The sequence below is a fragment of the Camelus bactrianus genome, chromosome 6, assembly GCF_048773025.1.
Source record: "Camelus bactrianus isolate YW-2024 breed Bactrian camel chromosome 6, ASM4877302v1, whole genome shotgun sequence".
NCBI lineage: Eukaryota > Metazoa > Chordata > Mammalia > Artiodactyla > Camelidae > Camelus > Camelus bactrianus.
This window is the reverse complement of record NC_133544.1, coordinates 50,829,899-50,844,960: the sequence shown is the minus strand read 5'-3', so window position 1 is coordinate 50,844,960 and position 15,062 is coordinate 50,829,899.

The following is a 15,062-nucleotide window of genomic DNA, read 5'->3' as shown; positions in this document are numbered from 1 at the left end:
CCAGTTTGTAGCAACCAAGGACAGAGTGCTGTGGTCAGCTATTGGCTAAATTGTAAGCAGTTTCAGAGAAAGTTTCAGAGGAAGTCTGGGAATAGTGGCTGATATATCATCCAAAGAGCAGTATTGTCTAAAAAAATATATCCTGCTATTTATTTATTATTTTATATTGAATTAGTTCCCCAGTATCCTCTTAGGCTGAGCACCAGCACTGTTGCCCTGGTTACAGAAACCAACTTGGTGGATTAGGAAGGCATGGGAGACATGCCAACCTGAGCAATTAAAGTGGTAAATGCCAGACTCTATAATGTGTGAATAGGTGTTTGTGCTAAATGTTAAAAATATGTGTTGCCACTGGGGAATGGTGGTGATCTAAGTATTCTCTTCAGAGCTCCCTGCGTTTCCTTGAATGGGAAGTTGCAGAGCATTTCGCCATCAGCGATAGGGGCCCTGTATCCTTTTATCCTCTCGGGGTGGTAGGAGCAAGCCCATAGGACTTATGGTCCATGGTGTCTTCTCCCATATTCAATTCTCTAGGTGGCATATTACATGATACTGTGAGAAAAGCATGCCTGCAATTCAAGTAGAAAGAATTCTAGAAGACTGACTTCATAGTCTTTACTCTCTGATGTATATTGAATGACAATAGCAGTGAAACCACAAACTGTTCATTTGGATAGGGCAGCCGTTGTGCACTTGGATATGACTGTTCTTTTTATCAAATCTCCTGCTATGTGCATTTATATGGTACCTTTCTTCTAAAGCTCTTAAAGCAATTTCAGTTTCACAATACTTGCGTGGATTGGATAAGAAGAAACATACTTCATCTTGCTGTTGAGATAAAGGGAGGAAATTGTCAGTGGCTCTCCTCAGCAGAACAGAACAGAGCACAGCTGGTGCTCAGTTTTCTCCACACTGATTTCCCTGGTGTCAAAGAGAAGGTTATTAAAGAAGGGGTCCAGACACATGGGGGAACGGGGCCACTGATAGGTTTCAGGGCTTCTGTGAATTCCCTGATAAAATGTATAAACTGTAGTCTGCCTGTGTATTTTCCTGATCTGAGGGTTTGCAGGACTTACCAGATTCTCACAGGACTCGAGGACCATGGTCTGGTGCAGTGCTCCTCAAAACTCCCAGTAAATTTGAATCAGTCGGAATGTTTGCCAGAAATTCCTGTCCACGCATCCAGGGGTTCCAAGTTAGTAAGTTTGAGTGGGGCTTGGGGATCTGAATTTTCACACCATGTGATTCTGATTCTGGTGAACCAAGAGATACACTTCTCTAACATTGGCCTACCTTACCCCTGGAGGAGAGATAAAGCAATAAAGGACTGATTGGAATCTTTGTAAATGATTGTTTCAGATTGTGGAGGAGATTAGAGTGCAGGGCCAGAGAGAAGATGCAGAGACTATAATGGTGCACAGAATCCAAACAGCTTTGTCATGTGTCTTAAAACCTGAGTCGTATTTCAAGAGAAGTTAGCCTACAGTTCTTTGAGAGTAAATGATTTAAAATGGAAAATAAAACACCTTATACAGGAATGATTTAAAAGATACAGTATATTAGCATTAGAAGACACAATAGTGTTTTTGGATTTCGCTTATCTATTTTATATGGCCCTTAAGTAAGAAAAATAGGAGCTGCTGGCAGGAAACAAACGCTCAGTGAAGTCTTTAAATATTAAGTAGCCAGAAACTGAAATCTTGTCAATTTGAATTTTAGAAATAAGGTAAAGAAGACCATTTAGTTGCATCGCTGGGAGAAATGAATTAGCTGAACAAAGGTCTGTTCTAAAGCAGGAAAGTATTTTGCGATTTCTTGTCTCTACAAACCCAGGAAAGTATAGTATACGTAGAGGGATTTTTATTCTGTTGAAGGGAGCACTTCTGTTTCCTTCCCTCAAAGAGTGTGTGTTTGACAAGTAGTTCTATGAAACTATTATTCTAAATATAGTCCGACCTGAACTGGGAGACCATCCAGATTCAGTGCAAACTGATGGGTTGACCAGCTGCAAGAGTACAGTTTATTCCACCCCCGACCAGATCTTCACACTCCTCCAGGAACCACTCATGTCAAGGCCCAACACAGTCCTCTTGTTACTCTGTCACAATCCACGCCACCAAATATACCTAGATGTGTGTGGCATCACACTTAAGGACAATTGTTTCATGAACTTTTATTTAAAGCTATAACATTAGCTCTCTACTTTCTCTGCTTGTTACTTTGTCATTTAGTTTGGTTGTAGGAATATGATGTGGCGATGAGTCAATTGCTCTGAAACCTCACTGCAATCTGTAAAGTACTATATTCGTTAAGTACCTTTTGGGAAGTACATAGTGTCTTTCTGAAGAGATTCTTTTTAAATTTAACAGAGCATTTTTCTGTAAATGTATTGACACGCAGAGCACAGAATGCTGGAGGCTGGCAAGATCTTTTGAGAATACACGTACGTGGCTGATGAAATGCTATGATTTGTTTGGAAAAGCTTTTAGGAAATTAAATTGTGTTAAAAGAGAAGTGAGCTTTCTTATGCAGTTATAATGTACCCTAATGTAAAATTGTTGCAAATTATCCTGAAGAGAGACTCGGAGGAAAGCAAAGAAGGGTCCTGACTGAAGGGCTCTCCATCCTTCAGGTTGGCCTGAGTCAACAGAAAGCAGTCTTCCTGCCACTTTATGCAGCTTTTTTGTGATCCTGCTCCTCTTCTTCCGCCTTTCCTCCTGTCCCCGCCTCGATACACATGAAGTCCTATTCATTGTTGTATGACTTAAAATGGAAAATAAAATACCTTAGACATGAATGATTTTTTAAAGAGGCAAGTATAATCGTATTAGACAACACAGTAGCTTATGAAACTGGCATACTGAATCAGGCTGAATCAATAGTTTTAAATAAATGGATGAATGTGCTAAATTTCTAATGGCTTTCCATCAACCTCTGGATAAAAGTCAAAGTCTTTACATGACCTACAAAGCCTGGGTTGATCTAGCCCCTGTTACTGCTCTAGCTTCATCTCTTAATGTGTTTCCCCTTCCCCACCCCACCCCTTCATTCTTTTCCAATATACTGGCCTCCTTGCAGTTTCTCAAATAAGCCATGCCTACTCCTACCTCAGGGCCTTTGCACCTGCTCTTCCCTCTGCCTGGAATGCTTTCCCCACAGATAGCTACATGGCTTCTTTCTCACCTCTAAGTCTTCTCAGTGAAGTCTTCCTATTCCTTATCCCCTATTTCAGATGTCTATCTATTGTTACATAACAAACCACCGTAAAAGTTAGTGGCTTAACTGACTTTCAGTTAAGTTAGTGGCTTAACTGATCAATTGTTTGTTAAGACAGTTCTGCAGGTGGAGTGGATGCTTCTTCCTGCTCCCTGTATCTCCCGCTTCTCTGGGAGTGACTACATTCACCTGGAAGTTCTGCTGGTACATCTTGGGTCTCCTTCACCTGGCCTCTTTCTAGTTGATCATACATCTTCCAGAGCCTCTCCACATGGCTCTTTCTCCAGGAGAATAGTCAGGCCTTGCTTAGATCATGGAAGCTAGAGTCCTGGTAGGCGTACTCCAAGAGGACAGGCCCCAATGTGACTGGCTTATCAAACCTGTGCTTGCACCTCACTTGCTAATGTCCCACTGGCCAAAGCCAGTCCATGACCAAGCCCAGAGTCAATGTGGAAGAAGACTACTCAGGGTGTGAACACCTGGATATATCGTTCATTGGAGGCTACCAACCTAGTAGTCTACCCTACCTGCCTCTGGCCCCAACATCCCTCCCACCTGCAAAGTATACTCACCATCCCCCAAGACCCCTCAAAGTCTCATCCCATTAAGGCCTCCAGCTTAAGCCTTGAGGTCCAGGATCCTACCATTGAGAACATGTCCGGGTGTGGTTGAGGTGAGTGGGTGCAATTCCTTAGGTGCCACTCCTTGAGTGTAACTCCTCAGGTGTAGCTGCCTATAACTGAGCCAGCAAGATCATCCTTTGCCTCTCATCCCCTGATTTAGAAATGCCTCATATGCCTGTCTTCCTTTCCTGTGGTTAATAGAATTTAGTACACTTACCTTCGATCTTTCTCTTCTTAGGTAATTTAAATATTTCCTTTTTGCTCTAGTCTCAGAAAAGACAGAGATAAGTTTATTGTTACATTGTAGTTCTTCACTTTGATAATTATTAATTTCCTCTTTACCTTCCTCCACTCCCTGATGTCCCAGTTATCTATTTCGGTATATCTGTGTGTACAGTATAAGCTCCCCCAAAATTTAATGACTTAAATCAACATTAATCAATTCATTATTTCTTACTATTTTCTGGGTTTGCTGTGCTTTTAGTCTCACCATATGGTGTTAGCAGGTGTGTCAAATATGTCGGCATGCAGGTGAGAGCTCAGAAGGTGCACCTTGGTTCTCTTCCCCTTTATCACTCTCTCTGCCTTGGTCTTATCATCAAGGGCCTCTCCATGTGACCTCTCTCTCCAGAAGATAGTCTGGACTTCCTTACAGCATGGCGACTGGGTTCCAAGAAAGTCCAAACAGAAACTGCCAGGTTTCTTAATGGCTAGGCCTGGAGCTGGAGCTGCTGCCTATTCTATTAGTCAAAGCTAGTCATGAAGCCAGCTAGGATTCAAGGAGAGGTGAAATACAGCACCCCCATCTCTCATAGAGAGTGAGATGTGAATACAGAGAGAGGAGGAGTGGGTGGTGGCCTTCTTTGTGGACTGTCTACTATATCCCTTCTTCTTGATTTTATTTTCTCCTAAGCTCTTACCAATCTGTGTTTATCTCATTTATTTTTTTATTTTTTATTTTTTTTAACATTTTTTTATTGATTTATAACCATTTTACAATGTGTCAAATTCCAGTGTTCAGCACAATTTTTCAGCCATTCATGGACATATACACACTCATTGTCACATTTTTTTCTCTGTGAGTTATCATAACATTTTGTGTATATTTCCCTGTGCTATACAGTGTAATCTTGTTTATCTATTCTATAATTTTGAAATCCCAGGCTATCCCTTCCCACCCTCCACCCCCCGGTAACCACAAGTCTGTATTCTCTGTCTGTGAGTCTATTTCTGTCCTGTATTTACGCTTTGTTTTTGTTTGTTTGTTTTTGTTTTTGTTTTTTAGATTCCACATATGAGCGATCTCATATGGTATTTTTCTTTCTCTTTCTGGCTTACTTCGCTTAGAATGACATTCTCCAGGAGCATCCATGTTGCTGCAAATGGCGTTATGTTGTCGGTTTTTATGGCTGAGTAGTATTCCATTGTATAAATATACCACCTCTTCTTTATCCAGTCACCTGTTGATGGACATTTAGGCTGTTTCCATGTTTTGGCTATTGTAAATAGTGCTGCTATGAACATTGGGGTGCAGGTGTCATCCTGAAGTAGATTTCCTTCTGGATACAAGCCCAGGAGTGGGATTCCTGGGTCATATGGTAAGTCTATTCCTAGTCTTTTGAGGAATCTCCACACTGTTTTCCATAGTGGCTGCACCAAACTGCATTCCCACCAGCAGTGCAGGAGGGTTCCCCTTTCTCCACAGCCTCTCCAGCATTTGTCATTTGTGGATTTTTGAATGACGGCCATTCTGTCTGGTGTGAGGTGATACCTCATTGTAGTTTATCTCATTTATTATGTGTCTCTTACTCTGGGTGGACACTCTAGAAAGTCAGGGATTTTTGTCCATTTTATTCACTGATGCATACTCCCCAAATACTGCCTACCATATAGTAGGTGGTCATATATTTTTTGAAGTGAATGTTTAGTGCACTAGCTGCTGGTATACTTTTTCTTCTCCCTCCACTGGACATCTGTCATCTACTTGGCTCTTCATGGCTGATTTGAACACAGGATGTTAAAATATTTTCATATATGTTTATATATTTGATTTTTGCCATGTCTGAGCCCACCTGCTTTGCCTGTATCTTTGGGAATTAGCTCTGGCATCATCGAATGCTTTCCCTCGTCTGTCTTTGGATGTGGAATGATGATGCAGAATTTGATGCCAACCCTGTGCCCACTTCAGACTGCTTTTGGTTTGCTTTGTCCTCATAAATTCCTTGCTGCCTACTATAAAAACTGATCTTTCAAATAGGAGTAAAAGACACACATATTAGAGCGACCATCATTATAAAGTACAGAAATATTTCACACTCCAGGGTTCTGAAGAAATCTAAGGGGAGGCACCTGATGATATTTGTCAAATAAAAAATATTAAAAACTTTCAACTATTTTTTTAGTGTATAAGAAAATCAAAGGTCGATGTGAAAGTATCTATGCTTACTGATCTGTGCTTTTTCTTTCTTTATTCCATTCCAGTGTAATTTCTCCTCGGTCCTTTTCTTTTTGTTCATGCCTTTCTCCAACTTACAAAAATTTCTTGTTGAAAATGCACAGTTACTTTTTCTCAATTTCTACCTCTAAGTTTTAGCTCTCCAGTGATACTTGATTTGGGAGTATATGATTGTCTTAACTCTGATTTTGTTTGGCCTGAAGCTTCCTGGTAAAATCATTGCGATAGCAAATTACCTGTTGCTTTTATACGATACTGCATTAGAGATAGAATTAACCATATGATGTGTTCATGTCATAATGCCATTGACTCCAGAAACCACATACACCAATAAGCGTAATTTTTTTTAACAGTCACACATCTCATGTAGTAATGAAAGACATTAGAGTGACATATGAAAATCGTATTAATGGATGGTTTCATCTAGTGTCTGTAGCTAGAAATTACAAATGAATTCACTGACTGCTACATGATTGGTTGTGTAGAATGAAAACAGCTATTATGGGCTTTATAAGGTTTCTGTTTAAGTAAGTGAAATATCATAGCCGTGGGATAACTGATGGCAGGATTAGCTAGGTTAACCTTCAAATAAATAGGGAGAAGGAGGAGGGTAAAACATATATAGAGAAGTATTTAAGCAGTGTATGCAAAGCCAATGCTGAGAATGAGATGGAGGTGTCCTGAAAAGTATCATGAGACCTTAATGAATTATTAAAAAAAAAGTCATAACATTATCCTTTCATATCAAGGATAATAAGATAATAGTATAAACTGAGAGCATCTATAAACTTCTCTTCTGGAGGGTAGTGGAGACAGAAGATGATCATAAAGTTGATTGCTTTTGTGAAGTAAAATTAGGGGATACAGACAATTCGGTAGATAACAATATTTAATCACAGTTTCTTTGTAAAATAAGTTTATACCTCTGCCAACTTAGTTTTAGAAAGATAATTTAAAACCCTGCTTATAAGTTGAAGTAAGAGGACATCACTAGGTGTCCTCCATCAGGGCAATTTCAACCATTGTTCTTTCTCACCTACAAAGCTTGATTAAAGGAATCCAACCACAGAACAAGACGGCTGGAGTTTTCGCTGCATTTTTAATTCTTACATTTTGTGTGTTGAACACTAACATCCCAAGAAAAGTTGGGTCAAAATGGGAATTCTAAAACAAGGAAGACATTCACCCCAACTTACAGGAAAAAGTTTATACAGTTTTAAGACCCCTTCAGTCTGTAGAATGAGGACCTCTTCTTACCTTTTTCTGTTGGTGAGAGTGGCCCTGTGGTGTGCTGGCCATTCTTTTGTCTGATGGCAAAGACTCACTATAGTGGAGGCTCAGTTGTGTGTCCTTTCTGGGGCACAGGTACCATTTGGGAATTTTTAGTTATGACCAAGAGCAATGTCAGATTTGGGGAAATCAGGAGAAAAGGGAACATTGTTATGAGCGTGTTCTGCTGGAAACATTGTCTTAGCAGTCATAGAGAAGTCAGGGAGAAAATGGAGTTGCCATCTACAATCATTTATTGATATCCAACTATAAACATACGGCACTTCGGAGGCACTAGTAGAGAAAAGGAAATGCCCACCCACTCCCTGAAACCAAAATAATCAGAGAGGGTTATACCGTCTTTTAGATAAAGGTAGACTTAAAGGGATTTTGTAGAAATAAAAATTTTTGGCAACAATGAATGATGCTTTTAAAAAAATTCTATGGCTCTTTCATTTTTGGCATAGAAATATTAATTTAACATAAAGATTTATTTTCTATTCTAATTGTGTTTCTGCTTTGTAACTTGTTTATTCCTGTTCCTTTATTTGCCCATTTGCTTATGAAGACTTTACTATTTTTCATATCAGGAATGCTCATTTTTAAAGGTAAAGTATTAGCTCATGGATTAAATTTAATTTTAGAGGACAATGTCTAGGAATGCATCTAGTCTGTCTATCAGTTAAATGTTTCAATTTTTACTGTCTTTACAAATATTTTGATGGAAAAGTGCAGGTTGCAATGATCGTGTCATTCTGCTTGTCAGAAGTCTTTCATAGCTCTCTAGCACACAGAGTAAAATTCCAAGCTCTCCAAAATGTAAATGCAGTGTGTCTTTTCATCTTTTCCCTTAATGCACTATATCCCTTTCTGTTAGTATTCTTCACCCCTTTATCTCCACTAAACTTAGATCCTTGTCATACTGGAAATGACATTTTCTGTCCCTCAGCTTCTTCCATACAGACTCTCTCGATGCTGTTAAATCTATCCCACCTTGCATATCTAGGTTCTGTAAGGTTGCGTGTGTTTCACCTTCCTGTCTCATCTAGGCCCGCCCAGATATCCTCCAACCAGAAGTGAAATCTTTGCCCTGTTATCTCATTGTATTTGGTGAACCTATTAGAACACTGCATCGGGGAGGCAGTGGTGTTCCTGAACGGCAGAGAACTAGTGTCAGGTATCATTAGGCTTGCTTGAAATCCTGGACTTCTCTGTTTTCTGTTCCTCCCAGCCCCTCTTTTCCTCACTCTTATCCTTATCCTGTTTGGATACAATAGGCAGTGATTCTAATATCATTTACCACATTGATTCCTCTTTTCTGTTGTCCTTCTACTGACCTGGCGAAATCCAGATCCTAGATGAATCCAATTATCATCCTTACCCGCATACTGAGACTACTGACCACATCTGGGAAAATCTTGCAGTCAGCTGGTGTGGTATGGTTACCCTCCAAACTCAATGAGCTCTCAAAATTTCCTACTTTCTGCAGTGATCATTTCAAGACTTCTTTCCCTGCTTTTCTCAAATCTCTTCACCTGCTACCTCCTTACTTTCTTTTAGATAATCACAACATTTTCTGCTCTACAGATAATATAGAATCGAGGACAAAAACTGCCTCAAATTCCCATCAATAAATCTCAAACTTACCTTCATCTACCAGCTCCATTCCTTCCCTTTGCTTCTTTTCTAGTGGAAAAGTAATTCCTCCTGTATAAAGCAAGACTTCTGCCTTTATGCTCTTAACCCTTCTGCCTGCAGAAGAACCTTGCCCTAGACCAGTGGTTCTCAAGTTTAAGTCTGCATCACAGTCACTTGCTGGTTGTTTGTTAAAAACCAGATCACTGAGAACCACTTCCAGATTTTCTGATTTGGTTGGTCTGGGTGAAGACTGAGAATTTATATTTCTAACAAATTCCCAAATGATGCTGATGCTACTGGTCCAGTGACCATACTTTGGGAATCACTACTTGTATTAGGGTTCTCCAGAGAAACATAACAGATATATATACACACACACACACACACACATACAGAGAGAGAGAGAGAGGGAGAGGGGAGAGAGGGAGAGGGAGAGGGGTGAGAGAGAGAGAGAGAGAGAAACAGATCTACAATAAAAAATTGGCTCATGTGATTAAGGAGGCTGAGAATTCTCAGATCTGTAGTTGGCAAGCTGGAGACCCAGGAGACCCAGTGTAGTTCCAGTCCAGAGGCCACAGCTCAAGACATAGGAAGAGACATTTTCAGTCTGAGTTTGAGGATGGGCAAAAACTGATGTCCCAGTATGAAGGCAATCAGGCAGGAGGAATTCTTCCTTATTTGGGGGAAGATCAGGCTTTTTGTTCCATTTTTATCTTCAACTAATTGGATGAGGCCCACCCTACTGCTTTACTCAGTCTAGTGATTTAAATGGTAATATCATGCAAAAACACCCTCACAGAAACACCTAGAATAATGTTTGACCAAAGATCTGGGCACCCTGTGGCCTCGTCAAGTTGACACATAAAATTAGCCATCAAACTACCCTATAGGTCATTCCCTCTTCCTACTGTATTCTTTGTCTTTGACTATGTATCTTATCTTTCCATTCACCAAAGATGCCCAAGATTTTCCACCTATGTAAATACTACTGGCCAAACCAAAAACTCCTTGCTTTAAACCTATACTATCTTTTGGTTGTCATCATGCATCTCTTCTCCTTCATACCCCAATTCTTAAGATACTATCCATAATTATTGTTGCTATATTCTCACCCTGTCTTCACTGCTGAATCCACAACAGTGCACTCCAGTATCTGGATTTAACACCAACCACACCCACAGTGCATTTGATAACGTTTTCTGTTATTAAATGTAATGGGAAAACATAAGTCATAATTTTGTTAATCTGGGATGACATTTTGCTTTGTCAATCATATCATCTTTTCTGAAACACTCACTTCCTTTGCCTTCTGATTCTACTGATTTTCCTTCTCACTCATCATTATCTTTGTTAGCTCTTTCTCCCCTTCTTGACCCTGATGCTTCAGTGTTCTTTAGGACTAGCTCCTAGGTTCATTCATGTACTTAACTACACAGTTTCAGGGAATCTCATTTACTTTCTCTACTTCGATAACTACTTATATGCCAATTGACCCTCAAGTGTATTTTTTTGCCTGAGCTTATATCTATATATTTAAATCCTTCTTGACATCTCCACTTGAGTACTTTTGGCCAGGAACCTCATCCTCAATATCTGCATGCTCATAACTGAACTCGTCATCTTCCCCCATCTTCTCCTTCTTCTTATGAATTTTTCCCCTTTGAATTCTTCCTTGAGTCATTAGGAACATCTAGTTTTTCAAGTTAGGGCCTTGAGGGTTATCCACCAACCTTCTTTCTCCCTAATTTTCTACATCCAATCTGTAACAAAATCTCTTACATAATAACTTTTAAATATCTCTCAAATGTATCCATTTCTATTTATTGCCGTGGCCATCATCCTGATTTAGCCATCATCATCTTTTTACTGGCTTAGAGTAATCATCTTCTAAATTCACCTTCCTGCCTTGAGTCTTTTTACTCTCAGTTATCATTCTGTTTCCAAAGTCAGAATGATTCCTTAGACATTACATTTGATTATCCTCCTCTTATGCTTAAAACTCTTCAATGGCTTCCATTTCCCTATAAGTTAATGGCCCCAAACCGTAAGATCTTAGAGTAACCTTAAAGCCCTTCAAGATTTGCTTTGCTCTCTGTTTCAGCAACATTAGACTTCTTTCATGTCCCAAACCTCAAAATACTCCCTGTATACTCTGGGCCTTTGAACATGCTGTTCTCTGCTGGAATAAGCTGTCTCTCACACCCAGGACTCCTCCACTCCTCCTGCTCCTCGGCCTCCCTCGCCCTGGACATTACCACTAGGCTTTGCAGTAGTTACTAAATATTTATGAAACTTGCCTGCCCAGAAGGGGCATCTCAGTCCTGAGGGGAATTTTCTGAGTCTTAAGTGAGTGAAAAACATACGTGAAGTTTTCTGTGTGTGCCTGGCATGTAAGATGTTAACTGGGTAGAAGTTATTTTCTCCAACCCAAGAAACCAAGATACTGATTGATGTCAATCTCTTTCACTAGATTGGGAATCCTCCCAAATGCTTTTATTCCTCCACAAGCCATGGCATTGTGCTTTTGAACACAGTAATTTTAATGTCTTTTAAATTAGAATTTGACATAAAGAGGTATTACCATTTCTATAATGATCTTCAGGATTTTTTTGGACTATATATTTCTTGTATATCATTGGTCCAGATTTCTGAAATGCATAGAAATTCATTTTCACTGACAAAGGCCTTTTTTGGAGTCTTACATTAAAATGTTATATTTTCTCAGTCAAAAGGCATATTGGAGAAATTTGTTGTATTTGCCACATAAAAAGTGGCTCTGTTTCGCACCATCTAAAAATAGGCAAATGCATAACTTTAAGTGGGATGACACAATTGTGTGATATGAATAGCTATTATCTGAGATTTATAATTGCATCCAAGCTACTCATGTGAGTCATCATTAGAAGCCTGCATTTTAAGAGAGATATGTAAAACATTACTTTATTTGTCTGCTATGGGAGCAGGAAAGACTTTAATCATAAAAATTACTACTTGTATAAATGCTTAGTTTTAGGTAAAATGTTGCAAAATGCCATTAATGTACATGATTCAAATCTCATAGGTTCCTAAAGAGAATTCTCAGGACAAAAGAAACTTTGGGATTTTTTTGTAGGCTGTGACAAAGTTTCAAAAGTAAAAAAAAATCAGTAAAACCTAATATTAGTTCATGTTATAGGAAAAAAACGTTGAGTAAATTCACCTCTAAACAACTGGACCTTACTAGCTGACTTGTACAGGTGGATACAGGCATGGTAGACTGGTAGGCATCCGTGAAAAGCACCCATGCCACCTTAAAACCTCTGGGAAGGCTGGAAGTAGGATTCTTCTCGCAAAGCTGCAAAAATAGTGATATAGGAAACATATCAGATAAAACAGAAACTCAAGTTGCAAAGGGGAAACATCTCACACGTAAGCAGCTCACAGACCAGGTCATGTGGGTATACCACTGTGTGGTAATTTGGCACTTAAACTGCAAGGCTGCATTTCAGTACTCCCCATTTAGGTGAGTACTGTGCTCTCTGTTCTACGTGGATGTGTGAACTGGCGTACTTCTCATCTCCTCCTAATGAGCACCAGATTCTCCCAGTGCATAAATTAAGCTCGTTTGGAATCCACTACCAGGCCACAGGGGTATCATTCAGTGCATTGAAGTAGTAATTTACTAAATGGGACCCTCATGGCACAAAAGAGTTCATGCAGCTTCCCAAATGCCTACCTTAACCAGGCGATGGTTTATGGTCTGGAGAACCTAATGATTGTTCAGTTACACTATTATGTTTGGAAAGGAGCCTCATATTTCCCCAGAAATTGTGGCTCTGCTTTATGCTTTATCTCAGAGTCAGGTTGTTTTTAGCCTTATTCCCACCAGGCTTTTTCCTCTCTTATATTTTATATTTTGCTTCTGTTAGGTTACCTAAGTAGCACTCCCTTTCCTCCAGTTAATGGTTCTATTGGATTTTAGTTACCATAATTGTTTCCCTAATTGGCTTCATTTGAAAGAATGATTGTTAGGAAAGCTGATAAACATTGAAAAATCTGCTACTTGGTCTCATTCATTATTCTTCCAATTCATTTTCAATAATAAGTATTCTACTTAGAAATTTTAAAAAACACTTTAAAATTTTGACTAATGCTTTATTGCAGCATTAATAGTACAGTATTCTCTGTCGAGATATTCTGCTATTCAGAAATAACCACTTCAGAATTATTTTGAACTTTTAAAAAGATTATCTCTGTTAATTCACTCTGTTTGAAATTTTAAAAGCACAACTTAAAAATTAAATTTGATATCTTATGAATAATTAGTTAATTTTTTAAAAGTATGGCATTAGAATTTCACATTGTTTTTGAGATTTTTGAATTTGATGATTTTAGTTAATAGGACGATATTGCTCTTGCAGTAAATATAGAAGGTTAAGATGCTCTCATTTCTGTATTCTCTAGGTGGCAGCTTAACTCCACCTTTAAAAATCTCCCTTTTACTATTTTTCTCACTGGCATTTCATTTAAAAACTGTAACATAATGCACAACAACATGTAAAATGAATACAGCCAAATATGATCTGCCTGCTTTTAATGTCTTGACAAGGTTTTACATGTAGCTTTGCCACACTGCTGATTTTAATGGAAGGACTTAGATATACAGTACTCCCCAAAGTGCTCTTGTTCACCATTTTCCTTATAGAAAGGCTGATACTGGATTTTTTTTTTTTTATGATGAAGCTGTAGTATAAAGCATCAGCCTTGTTCTAGATTTTGTACTTTTCTGCATGTGTTGTTGAGCCGATTGCCATGCTGTTCAGTCACGTCTGAGTTGAGTGTACTCCTCTCTCTCTATTACAGTTACATGAACAGCTGGATCTGAATGTCATAATATCCTCATTCCCCTCAGTTAGAGCCCAAGTATCTTCCTGAGAATGAGGAAAATAGTAGCTTAACACATTATCATGTGGAACAAAATCTCAACTGGGAGTGATTTTGACCCTTGGGGGATATTTGGCAATGTCTGGAGACATTTTTGATTGTTGCCACTTGTAGGGAGGGAAGTACTGTTAGCATCTTATGAATATAGGCCAGGGATTCTGTTAAACATGCTACAATGCAGAAGACAGCTCCCCAAAACAAAGATTTATCCCGCCCAAATTGTTAACGGTGCTGAGGTTGGGGAATCCTATTGTAGAGAAACAGCTATAGTGATATAACATCAAAATCAGTGCAGAATTTTAATAATCACTCTAATGAATTCATATAAGGGCAGTTTACTGAAGGTCATAAATATAAATATCCTATAGAAAATAACTTGCGTTTGATTAATTCAGTAACAAATATCCCATTAATCTATTCCTTTTCCTATTCTCCTGTTTACTTTTTCTCAAATGGTTTAAAAAAATGCTGTGCCCTATATTACATTTTCCTAATTCAGAATCATTGTTCAAGTCTTATTTTGCATATCTAAAACTCAGGAAATCTCTTGATGAAAACGTTGTATTTACTGAGTACATAAAGAGTTAGTCTGCACAGCTGTCAAGATCTATGTGCATTTTCTTTCCTTTCTATTTTGTAAGTCAGTTTTATTAAAACAGATTTGAAATGTCTCAAGTTTATCAAACCTATTGACTGTGAACTGTATTAATTAAAATTATTGAAAAATCAAGCTTTGAGTATATTGAAGTTCCTGAAGAATTTAGTATAAAAGAAGCTATTTAATTTATCATTGCCAAGAGGCTGTGAAACAATGACAGACTTGTTTAGTATCCTGAAACTGTGCTACAGGTACAATTCATCATCATGTTTTGCCGGAAGAGCCATTATGTGACTCATAATTAAGAATACATACCATATATGGATTAATCAGGTATTCT